Source organism: Podarcis pityusensis (assembly GCF_964106645.2).
Source record: "Podarcis pityusensis genome assembly, chromosome: 4".
Taxonomy (NCBI): domain Eukaryota; kingdom Metazoa; phylum Chordata; class Lepidosauria; order Squamata; family Lacertidae; genus Podarcis; species Podarcis pityusensis.
This window is the reverse complement of record NC_138027.1, coordinates 62074415-62092565: the sequence shown is the minus strand read 5'-3', so window position 1 is coordinate 62092565 and position 18151 is coordinate 62074415. Positions and strand designations below refer to the sequence as shown.

General features: G+C 43.0%; 1 long non-coding RNA gene across 1 annotated transcript in view; it reads right to left on the bottom strand.

The window, feature by feature from the left end:
- Positions 1–18151, bottom strand: part of LOC308476305 — a 42344-nt gene that overhangs the window by 19109 nt on the left and 5084 nt on the right. Inside the window, exons 2-3 of the long non-coding RNA XR_013985841.1 lie at positions 2720–2771; positions 1472–1560 (exon numbers count right to left, since the gene is read on the bottom strand). This is a non-coding gene — a long non-coding RNA (uncharacterized lncRNA). The remainder of the gene's footprint in view (positions 1–1471; positions 1561–2719; positions 2772–18151) is intronic.

Below are 18151 nucleotides of genomic sequence, written 5' to 3'. Positions count from 1 at the left end.
ATTGTCCCAGGAAAAAGGCAGCGCTCTCCGGCAACGGCTGTGCGGCTTCGATCCACGGAAGAAGCAATTGACTCTCAGCACTGCGCCACTTCCCCCTCTTCGCTCCGGAGCCCGTTAGTGGGTTCCTTTGCGGGTTGGGGGGGCGCTAAAGGTGCCCGCCGAGTCCCATGGTCACAGGCTTAATCCGCCTGTGATTTTTGAAAGGGTCCCCGCTTCGCCGTAGCGGAAAAGACCCGTTTCCTGTGGAGCTGGTCCCTCCAGATCAGAGGGAGTCCGCCATTCCCGATGGCGCCACCCCGGAAGTCTTCCATTTCTTGTCATCTTTGATTCATGAGTTAATTTTTTCTAATACGGCCACATTCAATGCGCAGTTTTTGAAAAATGCTTATAGTACATTTATTTCAGCGTCCAGGCAAGCATTCATTGGATGCAACAAGTAGTTTGGGGAGCCTGTGTGGTGCAGTGGTTAGAGTGTCAGACAAAGACCTGTGAGGTTGAGGTTCAAATCCCCACTCAGTTAGGAAGCTTACTGGTGGACCTTGGGCGAGTCACTGCCTCTCAGCCTAACCTATTTCACAGGGTTGTTCACTGGAGATTAAATGAGGAGGGGGGAGAACCCTTGGGCTCCTTTGAGAAAAAAGTGGGGTACAAATGCAATACATAATGCATGCTAGAGAGTTCAGTGGAGTTTATTCTCTAGTAGTAAGCACACATAAGACTGCTGTAGCTGCTATGCTACAACACGCCAGCCTTCTGATTAACAGGGAGAGCATTAGTCTATTCACCCGTATACAAATGGTGATAGCAAGGCATAAATAAATGGTAGCAGGGAGGGACATGACCCAGTGATCCCAAAGCCCACTGGAATTTTCCCACTGATTTCACAAGGGTGTTGGAAGGCTCCAGATAGGCGAGTGAGGGAGTATCATCTACATCATATGTCAGAAATAGACTGGCTGTTCAGTCATCAGAAAAAAAGGAATGTTCAGTCAAGGCTGCTCCCTTCCTTAATGGGAAATGAGTTTTGCCAAGCTCTGGAAAGGGAGTACCGTACTCATCTGGAATGGCACTAATCAGTATTTGTCAGTTTAGGACTAAAGAATGTGGGGAGAGGAAAGAAAGGGTTCAGCAGAAACTAAAGCTGATCACTTCAGCACTTTGTGTTTCCTGTGGGCAAATGTGTCTTTTTGGGGACTTCTGTATGGGAAATGGAGTATGATTCAAAATGTATGCAACAACAGAATAATAGCATGGCTACTTTAAAAGGGGGGGAGAATACCCCCTTAAAAATTAATATGAAAACTCAGCTCCCAAAGTGAGATTTCCTTGAGAGAATGTGTCAAGATAAAATGCTCCCAGGAAAAATGAGTATTACAAATAAAACGGGTGAAAAGTGTTATTTTCACAGAAAGAATATGATTCTGCTGTTTGCAAAGAGAGAGAGCGAGCAAGGTTCTGAAATACATCTTACCAGGGGAGCCATTTATACTCTTCTCTCAATGGATCTCAAACTGTGTTCTGGAGAGTTCTGGACGCTTCTTTGAAGCTTACCAGGGTTTTCTTCAATGCAAAGAAAAATAATGGTAGTTAAACTTCTCTGAAGGTCAACTTGACCTACCCTATGTCAGAATGCACTGTATTGCCTGTTCTGACCCTCATGCTAATTTGTTTCAGAACTGGATTCTTGAATATGCTACAACATTCACAAACTCTGTGGCAGAAATAATCATGGGCTTCTCAGCAGTCTAGCTGATAAGAGAAACATTCCCTTTAGGAGATGTTTGAAAACCACTGTCTTTAAGTAAGCAAATATTAAATTGTCAGGAATAGATTAGGAAAGATTTATAGGTGCTGGCTTGCCACAATCACTTGGATCTTGACTAGCCCTTGGTGAACAGAAGGCTCCTTCTGTTTGTGGAGAGAACTAAGGTCCAGCAGGGTCTCCAGCTGAACCATGAAAGTGGGGTAATATTTTTCACCAATATGTGCTGCCTGTCATTAGCTAGATTTTTTTTATTATTATTTTTTGAGAAACAGGGGTGATGCATGGGGAAGGAGAAACCAACAAAGAAGCTTAGTTATGATCTAACCCGAATAGACTGGTACAGCTAGTTTTGTTTGGAAGTTCTCCATAGTACTAAGGATCTATTGATACTGTGAAAAAGTCACTATTGGGGTTCTGTCTATAATTTTCATCACGTCCAAAATAAAAGAAGGATGAGACATTTTGTTCTGTTTTCATTTTTCGGTAAACTTACTTAATTCACACTTCACAAAGCAATACTAGAGGCAGATTTAAAAAGTAATGCATTTTTACTTTTCTGCAGAGCTTTCAGTTTCAGACCCTGTCATTCATTACTTCCTAACCCTCCTTTTATGACTAGGGAAATAAACAAAGGTCTTGATCTCTAATCTATGATGTGTGATGGAGGACAAGGCAGCGTGCTTGCCACAGGGCACTGAGAAGACTGGACACATATTTTTTTTAAATGATGGCAAAATAAGTATTGTATTAGAGGGATATCAGAGTTGGAAAGAAATAGGGACAACTCTGAGTATCAGTTATTGTAAGGTGGGGGTGGGGGTGGGGGTGGAGAGAAATAAAATCCTGGCTATCATATGAAGACTTGTAAAATATCATTGTGATGTGGACCAGAGTCTCTGACACTTCACATCCCATCCACAATACCCCAAGGCCAAAGAGAACTCGTTTACAAACCTGTCATGGAGGAAGAACCATAAACGGCCATGGCACACATCAGGAGGAGAATCTAGAAGTAAGCAAAAGTGGGAACTTTACAAACTCCCTTGAGAAGTTCACCACAAAACATGGGAACAGAAATAGTAAGTGTAAAAAAATGAATTTGGTATCTATTTATAACAGACTGGGGAGAGGAGAGGCGAGATCAAGGAAGATTTAAATATAAAGCTCTTCATACTTAACATTTTCAGTATAACTTAAGCCTGGATCCAGACTTAGTTGAACATAGGCCCTAATGAAATAAATTGGACATGTTATTCATTACTTAAATCCCAGTAATTTTTATAGGTCCTAAGCTGGTTACAACTCATTACCCATTAGTTTAGTTAAAAGTGTAATTTTTCCCTTGTTCAAAAATCACAATGTGACACCTAGGTTTCATTTTTTATGACTCAAAGTAGAACATATAATGAAGTTACTCTGAAGTATAACAGCAACAATGCAAACTTTATTACAGAAAAATAGGTCCAGCGGCTTTTGTGCTGACTGAATGCTAAGTATTCTAAATTTATTTATTTTTTAAAAAATGAAATGCCTTTTTTATGTTAGGGCAGAATTGGATGATGTTTACAGGTAAGATCATGTCCCTTTTGAGAGCATGAATCCCGCTGCGTTTCAGAAGAATAGCTGCAGTGGTTTTCCTGCAAGGGCAGCAATTACAGTTTCGAGGGGATTAAAAATAAACACCTAATAATCTCCCCTAACATTTTGTGAAGAGTTGGTCTGAAAACTGCAGGCATGAAGTTGCTGCCCCTGGGTAAGAAACCTGCCAAAACGTCTGAGAGGGACTTCTGTGCTTGTACACTTGGGCTCTTCCATGTGAGCATAAAATGATCAAATTTCCTAGTCACATGGAAGTGCATACAAACAGACAGTTGTATGTATATGGAAACTTATTTCAGCTCTTCTGAGGAATATGCAGAAAGGAGGGGTACAGCCAACAGATGTATCTTAGAGGGTTGCCCTCAAACCGAATTTCAGAGCTAACAGTGACTTTAATTAGCTAAAGATGGGCAAGGGTTTCTCTTTTAGTTGTTAAAACCTTTGAGGCAGTTTAACAACTCAGACGATGGGCAACTGAGATGATGGGCAAGGTTTAATAGACCCTGGAGAACAACCAGAAGATAGATAATGGGTAGCTCAATGAAGTGGCTACTGCCATGATGAGTTGTGAAGTTGATTTTCACAGTAGGCACTGCCCTTTCTTTGTTCCAAAACTGAATACTCCCCATCTTCTCATCTGGTTACAATAAGGGCCAATCAATTAGTTTTTATATCATGCCAACAGTATGCATGGCATTGTACAGAATGGCATAAGCAAGAGAGAGAGAGAGAGACCAGGTCAGGGTTACAATATAGATATAAAGAGTCGAGGATGAAAGAAAGGGAGAGACAAGGGTAACAGTATAAAAGTATGGACAAATCCTTGCTTCTCATTAATGCAACACTGACAGGATGTTAGCATTTTTAAAAATATACTTTCCACCTGGATTCCAAGAATAGCAGGTCCTTGACCTTTGATGGCTTGTCTATGGTCTAGACTCTAGACACACAAGGTTATTACTAAATAAGGCAATTATCTGTCATACACACTCATTCATGTGCATGTGTGTGAATGCACACATACACTCAGTGTAGTAAAAACAATGCTGTCTGTGAATCCATTATCTGCTCTTGATAATGCATGGGAAGTCTCCACAGGTTGCGAAACCTCACTCACTGTCTTCAAATGAGTTAACACAATTCTAGAACTGGAAAGCAGTAGGCTTTTAAATGAACTAAAAAGAACTCATTAACAGAGAGATAGTTGGGGAAATCATTAGCAAAGGTGATAGTGACCTTCAGTATCTTTACGTGGAAGCTTTTGCAGAGTTCAAAAGGAGATTACATTACCTCCAAGTCTCAAAGGCATGAGTCATGCGTTGCCTGCCTGCCAGTAGTAGATTTTAACAAGTGCAACCAAAAACATTGGTCTTGTGAACACTGAACTGCAATTAAATATTTAACAATATTACACTAGTGATTTAAAGCTAAGGAAAACAGAAATACAAATCCCTGGTTTTATGATTCTGTAGGGGTACAGCCATTTAAAAAGCACAGATCGGTGAGAAACACATTGCTCACTTACAACTAGACCAGAAAATGTGAAAGTTAGATCTAATTCACATAGGTTCCACACAGTGGAATTGGAAGGGGGAGAATGAGGAGAGGGCAATACTGACTGTTGATTAGAGATCATGTTACTGAGTACCAGGATCAATTTTTATCTGAAAGTAATGTTTAACAACCACCACCACCACCAAACAATGGATTTTTTTTTTTTTGTTTGGTATTAAATGTTGCCATATAAGGCCCACACAGAGAATGCGAAACAGAAGTGAGGTCAGGTGAAGATAAATGAATACACAGTTCTTTTAGCTCAAATGTGATTGTCTGCAGGCACTAGTGAGATGCAGAATTAATTCTGAACTAATATAAAAAGCAGGATACCATTGCAGTACCAATTTGCTAATTGCAAAATGTTTTGTGCCAAAGTTGCTTTCTTCCTGCACTCTGTCATCATCACAAAGGTCTGCTAAGAATGTGTTCTGGTCCAACTGTGTGAACAAAGTCCATAGTGAAAGGCTGAGGTGCCAGCTTGCAAGGACGATGGGGGGGGGGCAAGCAACGTTGCATGCATGATGTCACATGTGATGGCAACATCCCAACATCACAAACATGATATCAGGACATCGGGAGGAGCCAGGGGTGGAGCTGAACATGGCCATGCACTTTCAATGGTCGGCAGCTCCTCCTCCAACTCCTTCTGGCACTGCCACCTGCGGGAGGCTGCTGTAACCCTCCTTCCCAGTGGCGTAGCGTGGGGGGTGCAGGGGGGGCCGGCCGCACCGGGCGCAACATCTGGGGGTTAGGTTTAGGGGGCGCAAATCCACGGGTTAGGGGGCACAAATCCACGGGTTAGGGGGCGCAAATCCACGGGTTAGGGGGCGCAAATTACTTGCCTTGCCCTGGGTGCTGACAACCCACGCTACGCCACTGCTCCTTCCCCTCTGTGGCAGGAGGAGGAGGGGCCAGCCACTGGGGCTGCGCCACGCTGCGCTCAGCTCCGTGCTTTGCCTCCACCCTTTTTGGACATTGGGGGGGCCAGTCCCCACCCATGCCCATATATTCAGGGGGCCCAAAAGGGCTTGGCCTCCAGGAGCTGGCGTCCCTTGTGAAGGGGGATTCATGGAAGCATTCTCATCAGCTCAGTAGCTATGTGATTTCTGTTCCTGCAGATCCATTTTGCAGATGAGGAGTTTATTTAGAACTGTTATTTAGAACTTTGTTTTATTTCTTCCTTTAGGATAAACAGCAAAACAGCAAAAATAATATTTCTGCAGTCAGTAATGCTATATTCAGTCGCTGCACTATTAAAACATATTTAATTAAACTGAAGATTCCATGTTCCACTAGCACAACACACTAGCCAATGGCCAGTAGCTACCTTGATTCCAAGGCAGCAGATAAAGGGAGGCAGGAAGGAGGCTGAGAAAGAAAGAGTGATGCTGCGCTCAGGTTCGGCTTGTGGGCTTCCAATGGGCATCTGGTTGGCCACTGTGAGAACAGAGTGCTGGGATGAATGGGCCTCATTCAGCAGGCTGGTACAGAGTAATAAGTTGCTCAGACTGAAGGGTCTCCTCAGGTCACCTAATGCCTCCTAGACTGAAAGCTGCAATGGGGGGCGGCAGTTTCTGCTATTGTTTCACTGCCCCAAGTGTCTTGGACTCCCTGCCCCAAGTGTCTCTTTCATCTTTGTTCTGTGGCTGCCTTCTCCACTCTGTCACCTGTGGCTTTCTCTTCGGACCCTTTGGGCGTTACTTCCGGGTTATGCCTGGCCATCCCCTGCTGGCTGCAGCTGTTACTCTAGATCAGGGGTCAGCAAACTTTTTCAGCAGGGGGCCGGTCCACTGTCCCTCAGACCTTGTGGGGAGCCGGACTATATTTTTTTTTGGGGGGGTGAACAAATTCCTATGCCCCACAAATAACCCAGAGATGCATTTTAAATAAAAGCACACATTCTTCTCATGTAAAAACACCAGGCAGGCCCCACAATTAACTCAGAGATGCATTTTAAATAAAAGGACACATTCCACTCATGTAAAAACACTCTGATTCCTGGACCGTCTGCAGGCCGGATTTAGAAGGCGGTTGGGCCAGATCCGGACCCCGGGCCTTAGTTTGCCTACCCATGCTCTAGTTGGCTGTCTGGTCAACTGGGGAGTACACAGTACCTATCATAATTGTAGATCACACATGACAGATGACCATCCAACCTCTGCTTAAAAACCTCCAAGGAAGGAGAGTCTTGTGCATAACACCACCAGTGAATTCCAGTACAGTGGTACCTCAGGTTAAGTACTTAATTCGTTCCGGAGGTCTGTTCTTAACCTGAAACTGTACTTAACCTGAAGTCCCACTTTAGCTAATGGGGCCTCCTGCTGCTGCCACACCGCCGGAGCATGATTTCTGTTCTCATCCTGAAGCAAAGTTCTTAACCCGAGGTAATATTTCTGGGTTAGCGGAGTCTGTAACCTGAAGCGTATGTAACCTGAAGCGTATGTAACCCGAGGTACCACTGTATTTGCAGCCAGTCCAACCCAGTCCCCACCACAACCCGGAGTGAGGAGTGCTGGTGAGTTCCAGTACCTTGCTACACCAAAAAAGCTATTAGGGAAAGAACTGGCTGGGGACAACATCATGAAACCTCCTAGGGAATAAAAGGAGTCAAGTAAGAGAGGGTGATCTGGTGGATCAAAGGCAGCAGAGAGGTCAAGGAGGATGAGGATGAGCTGAGAATTTTCAGCTTAACAGTTGAAGTCAAACAGTGCTTTTGGCAGAGGCATATTGGGTTAAGTGCTGAGGGCAAAAGCCAACTTAGAGAGGGTCAAGACTGGAGTTAATGGATGGAAAGTTGAGGCAGCTGCAAGAAGCAGAACACAAGAAGTTCAGGGACAAAGGATAGAAAGGAAACGTTTGGTTCAGGGTTTGGCTTTTGAGAATAAGGGACACGGAGCCTATTTGTGGGAAAGGAAGCAGACATGTAGTGGGAGAGAGCGGGAGTCTGATTACACAGCAGAACACAGAGATAATAGTGGTACTCATGGCAAGAGGATTTGGGAGGGAATTGCATCATGGTAGAAGGGATAAATATCATAAATATCATATAGCAGATTATGCTGGCTGTTTAGCCGTAATAATAAACATACATTCATATAAAGAGATCCATTTTGTATCATCATCTGAAGATGAAAGAAAAATGGTGGAGAAAATGAAGAAAAATAAACAAAAGTAAAAGTATGCCAATATGATATTTGTTTCAGCCCAATTCCTTTCATCTGGGTGTGAATACTGATATAGAGTTGCCATTACTGGGATTTCAATTGATGGGGGGGGGCGGTTTGCAAAGTGGCTGTTTATCCTGGATTTTCGGCAACATAACCAAAAAACCATGGGGACTTTGTGTGTGCCCCCCCCCAAAAAAAAGCTCAACAACTTGGGTTATTTCCCCCAAATAGCTCAACAATCTTGGGAATTTTCTTAGAAAAGGTCAACAATTTGTTTGTGTTTGGATTTTCACTTCTTGAAATGTGGCAACACTATACTGATACCCAAAGTCATGAGGAAATGTGTGAAAGCTCCCTTAAAATAAACAAAACCTGTCTAAATTGCAGAAGGCTTCTGAGACAGACAGTGTATGTGGCCTGAGCAGCTTAGCTTTTACTGGTAGAACTGCATTATGTGCCTTAAGATCATTCTCTCTGGACTGCACCCCACTTATATCCTAGGTACACCCTAGAAATCCCAAACTGACATCATCATTCTCTGTGTTAGCCCAGAGAGATACTCCTTGTGTGGAATACAATTGGAGACAAGATATGTGGAGGCATTCGGTCCTTGTATGATTGTGGAAGAGATGGGGTAGGGAAGGGGGTATTTGTCCAGAAGAAACCTAATTTTCATTTGGCTTTCAAAAACTGTCAAATTTGTACATGCATTTTTCTTTCTCCTGTCCTTTTCTCTTTTTTCCATCCATATCATTTTCTGTTCAAAGCACTCTGAAGGTGCCTACTACCATCTACTGTGCACGCCTCTTGAAGTGCTTCTTGCTTTTCTGTTTGAGTGCTCTGGGAAGATGCAGAATTTGATTTTGTGTATGGTTATATTGTTGTTTTTCCTGGGATTCTCATTTTTTAATCTGTATCATTTTCTGTTCAAAGCACTCTAAATGAGAGTTTACTACACACTCATTCAGAGATACTTCCCTGCTTTGTTGGTTTGAGCACGCCAGAAAGATGCGGGAAATGTATCATTTTCCAATGCAAAACAGCCTACCCTGCCACTCACTCCTGATGTGAAGCACCTAGTTACTTGTTAGAAGCTGTTTTGAGGTGTTGGCCACTTCTGTGCCAAGAATACAAATGAGAACTATGTGACCATGGTGCTTTCTCACTCAGTCTCAATTCTTCATTTTGTGTGTGTGCGTGACTGTGCTGGTACACCATCTCAGTCATGGCTCAGCGAAATCTTGGAAGCCCCCTTTGTATATGATGTGAGATAGAAATGGCCCAAGGGGAATTTCCTTAAGAGATAGTCCACTAATATTTTGCACATTGTTTAAATAATTATTTTATTTTATTCTACTTCTATCCTGCATTTTGATCTGTACTAGACCCCAAAATGTATTCAAGAATAAAATACAAACAAAAATCAATTAAAAACACTAAAACGTTAAGAAAACCCAACTGTCAAAGTTGGCCCACTGGGACGGGTGAGATAAAGATTGGGCCACAAGACCAAAAAGTTTCCCCACCCCTGTTTTAAAGTATTATTTTATTGTGTTGTGGTTTGGTGTTGTAAATCACCTTAAGATTTGTTTATTTGTTATGGAAAGCAAAAAATAAACATATTAATAATTCTGAAATAACACAGTTGGCAGTGTATAATACAGAAGAATATAGTGAATGAAATACAGATTTTAAGAAACAGAGTTTCAAATATTTCTCTTAAGAACCAATAGTACAAAGAATTTTGTTACTTAGAATTTCCTCATTATTCTAAAGTATATTCCTTGCAAGTTCTGCTTTCAACAAGAATGAACTGTCATACAGGATGTGTGTGTGTGTGTGTGTTTGTACTTTGTATACACCCACCCACACAATATTGTGCAAAAGTCTACTGGGGCTGAAGTGACTCATGCACATCTTTAGAGAACCAGTATCAGATGTACTCAAAAGTAGCTGTGACCCTGACCAAGGCAAAAGTTAAGTTGGTCTTTACCAGGGCCCCACTTGTAACTTATTAAACAAACAACTGCCTCTGAAGGAAGCCGATATCAAACGTACGGCACAGAGGTTGAATAGTTTGCTCCGTTTTTATAAAGCCTGTCAGAGGAGTATGGATGTCACCTTCTTTTCAGAAACAGAATAAGCTTGCTCCTTTTCCAGTTATTTCACATTTTCTCTTCAACATAGTTAATTAGATTGCCTCCCATTACTTCGAAGCACATATATTAACAGTGTCAATATGTCAATTGCACTCATCCTTTCAGAAGAATTTCATTTTAGAAGCAATACAAATAAAAAGATGAGTTAGATTGATGTATGGGGAAGCCCTTTGACTTTTTTCCCTTGGGAAAACCGTGTAAAACAATTGTTCCCATCCTTGTATTCTGCGTAGACTTACCCTATAGGCTAGCTTCCATAGGATATCAAAATGTTAACTAATATAGTAGCTACAAATAGTAAAGCCAGTGTGATGCCCTGACAAAGTTATTGGGTCTGAGTGTGGGATAGCCAGCTTCAAATCCCCACCATCATTCTCTGTCTATCCCATAATGCCCAGTTTCCCACATGCAGCTGTGAAGTGTGCAGGATGATGGTGTGGAACAAAACTATATTGGTTAATCATTAAGTGGAACTGCACAGGAGTTGCCTATGGCTGTTCTGTTTTGGGGAAGGAAAGCTCTAAATGTCTATACATTGCTTACTGGACAGACTACCCATTAAGGCTTCCATGACAATGGCCTTGCCAATTCAATGAAGTTGCTGTGTGCCTAAAATACCACTCTGGGCTTCTGAAAGGATATATCATTTAAATGAACCAGTTTGGTTGATAAAATATTAATATAATATTTTTTTTGCAGATGTGAGAAGGGGTAAATACTAGGGCTGTGCCCTAGATCTGGACAAGACCCAAGTCAAATTGGGCATATTCAAAGGTATTCAGGCATTGGACATGTTAGTCACATATACACACACATTGCTCACTAGAACTCAATTCCAGCACCTCTCAGGTGGGTGCTATTAGCATTCTAAGGGAACAAGGTAGGCATTCATGGAAAAATAGCACTGCCAAGAGCTATCTGTGGCTGTCAGGGAAGAGGAAACAGGTAGGAAAGAGAAACATCAGGTTGGAAAACACCTGACCACCAGCTGTGTCTTCCCATTAGGAAAGAGCTGCCTGACTCTCATTCCTACCTGATGCCCATGCCTGAAGCATCAGCATGCAGGATTGATGGCTAACTCAGCGGAGTCATTGATCCTGTGTGGTACAGACTTGACCTGCCCCTGCTCTTGGTGGGGAGTGAAAGCAAAGATGTAACATCACTCTCTCTCTCTCTCTCTCTCACACACACACACACACACACACACACACACAAGCCTACCACCTGTATGGTTAATTAGGGTTCCTAAAAAAACACCACAGCCTATTAAACTGTAGTCCCACCCCTAACAACTTTGGAGTGGGTGGTACCTGGGTTGGCTCAGAGTGGGTCAACCTAATGAGGAAGGGTTTTCAAAGCCACAGGGCAGAGAGGTATATGACACCTGCTGCTCATCCTGGACCACTTACCTGTAATTTCTCTAACAAAAAAAAGATGGTTGGGCTTGCTCAGTCAGCATTCGTAACATTTTCCCTGCCCTGTCCCGCCCCAAAAATATTGTGTGTGAAGAATTATTTAGTGGCTCAGGCAGGACACCAGGCCCCATGGAACTATCTTGTTTCTGCTGCTTACTCTCTGCCCTTTATGAGGAATTTGTCTTTCACATAATGTCAAACAAGAATACTATATTTCTCTGACAAATGTGGTACAGTATTGAAGTGATAATGGACATCAAGTCACACTATCCTCCATCTCTCATGAACACCGCCCATTACTACCATGTTTCAGCACTGCAGAAGTTTTGATGTAATTTATCTGCCCAACACTCTTCCCGGCTTCACACCATCCTTCACCACTAAAAGCCACTGTTATGGCTAGAGGGCTAAGTAATAGCTTTTCAAGGACAAACATGGTATTTAAAGACTTTGGATAACAGAGAAGTTTTTATTTGCCCTTTTGAAAACCTGCCGCAATGAAAACTGCTTTGCTCAACATAACTCCTGGTGTGATCCTTAGGAAGCAGCCACCTCAGTACACAGCATGCTGGAATGCCTTAATGGTGGAAGGACACTGCATGCTTCCAATCAGTGTCTAGCTTCCTTGTGGTTCTTCTTCAAAACTCTCTTGAACAGAGAAGCAATATGGATGTGGATGTATGCCTGCATCTCTGTCTTCAAAAGCACTTTCTACCTCTCCAAAGGCGGTTGCTATAGCTGTGTGCTACAGCAACTCCGCATAGCAACTGTCAGTTATTTGTAGTGATATCATGGGTTTCATTAAATAGGAGATCAGTGCATGCACACTTAGTCCTCCTGATCCTGTACCCCATAACTTGTTCTAATTCCAGGCTTGATTAATAATTTTTCTTTCCTTCATTTCTCCTGTCCCCCCCTCCAAGGGTATGAAGATTCATTTTCACATGTTAAAAACAGTTCAGTCATTTCTAGTAGCCGACGTGGGGATCCAGGGCACAGTCCTTCAATGGCTGCGCTCGTTTCTCTCTGGTCGGGGACAGGGTGGCGCTTGGGGGGGAATTGTCATCGCGCCACTCCTTGGTGTGTGGAGTACCTCAGGGTGCGATACTCTCCCCGATGCTTTTCAACATCTTTATGCGCCCCCTCGCCCAGCTTGTTCGGAGTTTTGGGCTGGGTTGCCATCAGTATGCCGATGACACCCAACTCTATCTGTTGATGGATGGCCATCCTGACTCGGCCCCAGACACACTGACCAGATGTTTGGAAGCTGTGGCTGGATGGTTACGTGGCAGCCGGTTGAAGCTAAATCCTTCGAAGACAGAGGTCCTGTGGCTGGGACAGGGCGATATGGGATTGGGGGGGCAACTCCCATCTCTTGCGGGGGCGCAATTAGTGCCAGCACCGTCCGTTAAGAGTTTGGGTGTAATCTTCGACACCTCCCTTTCCATGGAGGCGCAGATTGCAGCTATAACAAAGGCGGCATTTTTCCATATCCGTCAAGCTAAGCAGTTGGCTCCTTACCTCTCTCGTCCTGACCTAGCCACTGTGATCCACGCGACGGTCACCTCCAGACTGGATTATTGTAACTCGCTCTACGTGGGGCTGCCCTTGAGACTGACCCAGAAACTCCAGCGGGTGCAGAATGCTGCAGCGAGACTCCTTACGAGGTCTTCACTGCGAGATCACATTCACCCGGTGCTACACCAGCTGCACTGGCTCCCGGTGGAGTACAGGATCAGGTTTAAGGTGCTGGTTTTAACCTTTAAAGCCCGATACGGCCTAGGACCCTCGTACCTACGGGACCGCCTCTCCTGGTATGCCCCACAGAAAAACTTACGGTCTTCAAATAAAAACATCTTGAAGGTCCCAGGCCACAGAGAAGTTAGGCTGGCCTCAACTAGAGCCAGGGCTTTTTCGGCTGTGGCTCCGATCTGGTGGAACACTCTGTCACAAGAGACCAGGGCCCTGCGGGACTTGACATCTTTCCGCAGGGCCTGCAAGACAGAGCTGTTCCACCAGGCCTTTGGCCAGGGCACAGCCTGACTCCCTCCCTCGGCAATCTTCGCGGAGCTCTGGCCCAATGGTTGCCAGTGGCCTGAATTAATTAATTTTATAATGAATGATTTTAGAGTGTTGTTTATGCTATACTTTTATACTGTTTTATTGTTGTTAGCTGCCCTGAGCCCAGCTTCGGCTGGGGAGGGCGGGATATAAATAAAATTTATTATTATTATTATTATTATTATTAGAAGCTGTTCAGATTGCTTACCTGAGATTGGCTTTTATTTTTGGCTTATACCTCCCTGGGTCTCTGAGGTTGGTTATGAATGATGTTCTTTGTTTGTATCTCTGAATACTTATTGGAGGGATTCAAAACCAACCTTTAGGCAGCCTATTTCCAATGCGTCCAGGTGATTAAGTCAGGGCTTAAAACCAACATTGACTATGATTCAACCCCAGAATTCTGAGAGATAAAAATGGGAACATGAGAGCAACCTGTGGTCCAGGATCTGGATATGGTCACCAACCTCATTTTATGCAGATGCCTCAGGCAATATTTATGGAAAGCCAGGTTTAAATGGAATAAATAAGCAAACAAACATCTCCTGAAGTTACCCTATCCTCCCATTCTCTCAGAGTTATTTCCTTCCTGATCATTTCCTCCTTATTTTTTCCCTAGGGGATAAAATAATCTAAAATCTCCTAGAGATGCACACACAGAAAAAAAACAGTATTTATGAGGAGATCCAAGTCCCTATACACTTGGTCCTATTTACCCAGGACTTTTTCTACCTGCCTGAGATGAAGGATAAGATGGTAATTCCCACACACCCCATATCACATACAAAGATTTATCAGGCGGGCAACTGAATCTTTCTTTGACACTTCCTCCACTGCACCTGAGCACAACAGGCTACTTTAAAAGGCACAAAGCAGACATGTGACACACAGCTCTGTCTATTCCCTACTTCTCAGCATTTGCCGTCTGAGGTGACTACCTCACTCTGCCTCTTGGTAGGGCCAGCCCTGTAAATATAATAAAACTTTTTATTTGAAGAAAATTCCAGTTCACCAATGGCCCCAGCACATAGGTTTACTTTTTCAGCAGCAGACTGAACATGTAAGTGGCGCATGCTCTCACAGGTCTTTACATTCATCACCCCCTATTACAGTTAAGGGAGCACAGCAGCTCAAACTTATCCCACACCATAGAAAACAATCGTTTGTGGCTGTTTGTGGACAAGAACTCAGTGACACTGAATTAAACAGGAATGGCATCCAACTAGTAGGTGTTTATGTCATGCAAAGCCTTCGCATGGTGGTTCATTTTGTCTTGTCCTTAACTCTGATTAATAAAAAGTGCACCATCCATTCTTTGCAATATCTCTATTTTGGTAATGCCAAGGTGAACAACATGGGAACTTCAAGGTCACAGCACTGTCACATTTGAAAGTACATCATAATAACAACATAATGTCATTCATGATGTTGGAGAAAGGACAAGACATCCATTGTCTCTGAAACAGAAGAAGCCAATAAATATGGTGCCCACAAATGACATTTTTTCTGAAAAGAGAGGGCTTTCTTCATGCTATATTTAATCCAGGAAGAAAGAGCCAAAGGGATGGAAATGTTAGAGAACCAAATGTCTTAGGTATGATTGTACTGTATGCCTTTACACAAAGAGAGATCAAAATAGATAGCTTGTCGGTCTCCTCTGGCTTATTATGAATATCACAAAGACATCCTTTTGATTTGGTCCTTGACAGTTTTGCCATCATCTCCATTTCTATTGCAACTAAACCTATATAATCCATATACATATGCTCTGAAAAAAAGCTATTAAAAATGCCAGAAAAGGTAATGATTGTAAAATGGCCTGCAGCATGATGCTATATTGGTAGAAGAGTGACATCTCGTGGTGAACAGAAGAAAATGAAACAATGAGGTTTGTTTTAAAAGCAAGCATAAACTATTTTATTTCACTGTTGCTGAAACCATAGCCCTTTCTGCTACAGATAATATTCATCAGTCTTCCCAATACCTGACAATAAAACTTTGGTCTGCAATCCTTTACACATCTGCCCGGGATTAAGTCCAATTGAACCTCTGAGCAGTCATACATAGGACTGCGCTGTTAACTTATTTATTTCATTTTTATCCAATCCCTTCCTTTGAAGACCACAGGGCAGCATGTATGGTTCTTCCTCACCCTGTTTTTATCCTCCCAAAAGCCCTATAAGGTTAAGGTAAAGGGACCCCTGACCATTAGGTCCAGTCGTGACCAACTCTGAGGTTGCAGCACTCATCTCGCTTTATTGGCCGAGGGAGCTGGCGTACAGCTTCCGGGTCATGTGGCCAGCATGACTAAGCCGCTTCTGGCGAACCAGAGCAGCGCACGGAAACGCCTTTTACCTTCCTGCCGGAGCGGCACCTATTTATCTACTTGCACTTTGACGTGCTTTCGAACTGCTAGGTTGGCAGGAGCAGGGACTGAGCAACGGGAGCTCACCCCATCGCGGGGATTCGAACCACCGACCTCCTGATCTGCAAGCCCTAGGCTCTGTGGTTTAACCCACAGCACCACCCGCGTCCCACAAGGTTAAGGTAGTTGAGGGCAATTGACCGATATGACATTCTCCTTGCCTCATCTTGCGGCCTGCCCTAGACCAAGGGTTATAGAAGGTAGACTTAGACTATTGGTAGATCTCTGGGCGATTGACAGTAGATGAACTAGGATTTCTGATTTCCAGTTTTTCAAACAACTAAATGACTCCCCTGCCAAAAAAATTAAACTGCTGAAGTGAAAACACAAGTTAATCTGGAGTAGATTTTTTTATGTGGGAAGACTGTGGGTACCATTCTACTCTGTCACTCAAAACATAATCCTTGGCTCAAGATCCTTTAATTTTGTATTTTGCACTCGGTGGAGTTGGCAGTTTTTAGGTTCCTGATAAAAAATAACAACCCTGAATGTTTCAAAATTGGCCAGCAAAACAAATGCATTACATACCTGTATCAGATTTATGTGGTATACAAGCACTATATTGTTCTTCCTTTGGTCAATACTATGGAAGACGTGTGCCTCATGTCAATTTCCAGTTATGAAACAGCCAGTTGGTCATAGTAGCTACGTACATCCAGAACCAATGCCCTGGGGGTAGCCAATGGGATGCCCTCGTGGTGCTGCTGGACTACATTTCCCATCAGCATGATCAACTGTCAGGGATGATGAGAACTGTAGTCCAATAATGTATGGAGGGCACCATGAGAGTCATCTAGTCCAACCCACTGCAATACAAGAATTTATTGTTTCTTTAGTTATTTGTTTTGAGGGAAAACAGAGTAAATAATGTTCTCATATAATTGATAACTATTTGTGCATTCCTCCGTGTCACAATACTGACATGAAAGCAGGACAAATTGGGAAGCAAAATCCACAGTAATATATGGAATGCAAACCCTAGGCAGAAAAGTGACATCAAAAAAGAAGAGGAGGAAGGTGGCATATATGGCCCTTGGCTCATCAGTCATGAGAAAGTTTCAACACTTGACATCCATTTTGCATCAAGAAGCAATTTATTCTAACCTGATGGCAAAAGATAGGCAAAACCTATATGTTTTACATTGGCATGCTGAAAATTACAAAATAAATCTTAAATAGTCTTCACCTGAAACATTAGGCAACAAACAAGTCAAATATACTGGCTGGGGCATATGACTAATAGCACACTTACATAAAATGTGATGCTAGGAAAATTGCTTTTCTTGTTGGAAAGAAAGCCATACAAACCAATTATTGCAAAATCTAATGATGCATAAATTGGTTGCTGCAAGCAGCACACATCAAGAAATTCATGAAGCTTGTTTAACAGCCACCAGGATATGGAGAGTGTGTGCATCAAATTTAGGCATAGGAAATTACACCTTTTCACCTGCTGAGTGGCTCATACAAAACCCACAGATAGCAAAACCCATTCACAAGAGCAATGTATACCAGGGGTCAGCAAACTTTTTCAGCAGGGGGCCAGTCCACTGTCCCTCAGACCTTGTGAGGGGCCGGACTATTTAAAAAAAAAAAAAAAAACGAATTCCTATGCCCCACAAATAACCCAGAGATCCATATTAAATAAAAGCACACATTCTACTCATGTAAAAACACACTGATTCCTGGACCGCCCACAGGCCAGATTTAGAAGGCGACTGGGCCAGATCCAGCCCCCGGGCCTTAGTTTGCCTACCCATATTGTGTGTATAGATCTGACCATAGTTTATGACTGTACATGGGTAAGTGGCAGGACTGTACTCTTCTGCAGAGCATGGAATAACATGAATGCTGAAAAGAATGAACATGTCTTCAGGGCTCTGGGATAGTATTCCCATACAGACTGTATGGATGAGAGTATGAACGAAATTGCTAAAGGCTTCAGAGCACAGCAGGAAGAACTGGGTAGAACATGTCCTCTTAGGTTTTCCCCATTGTTTCAT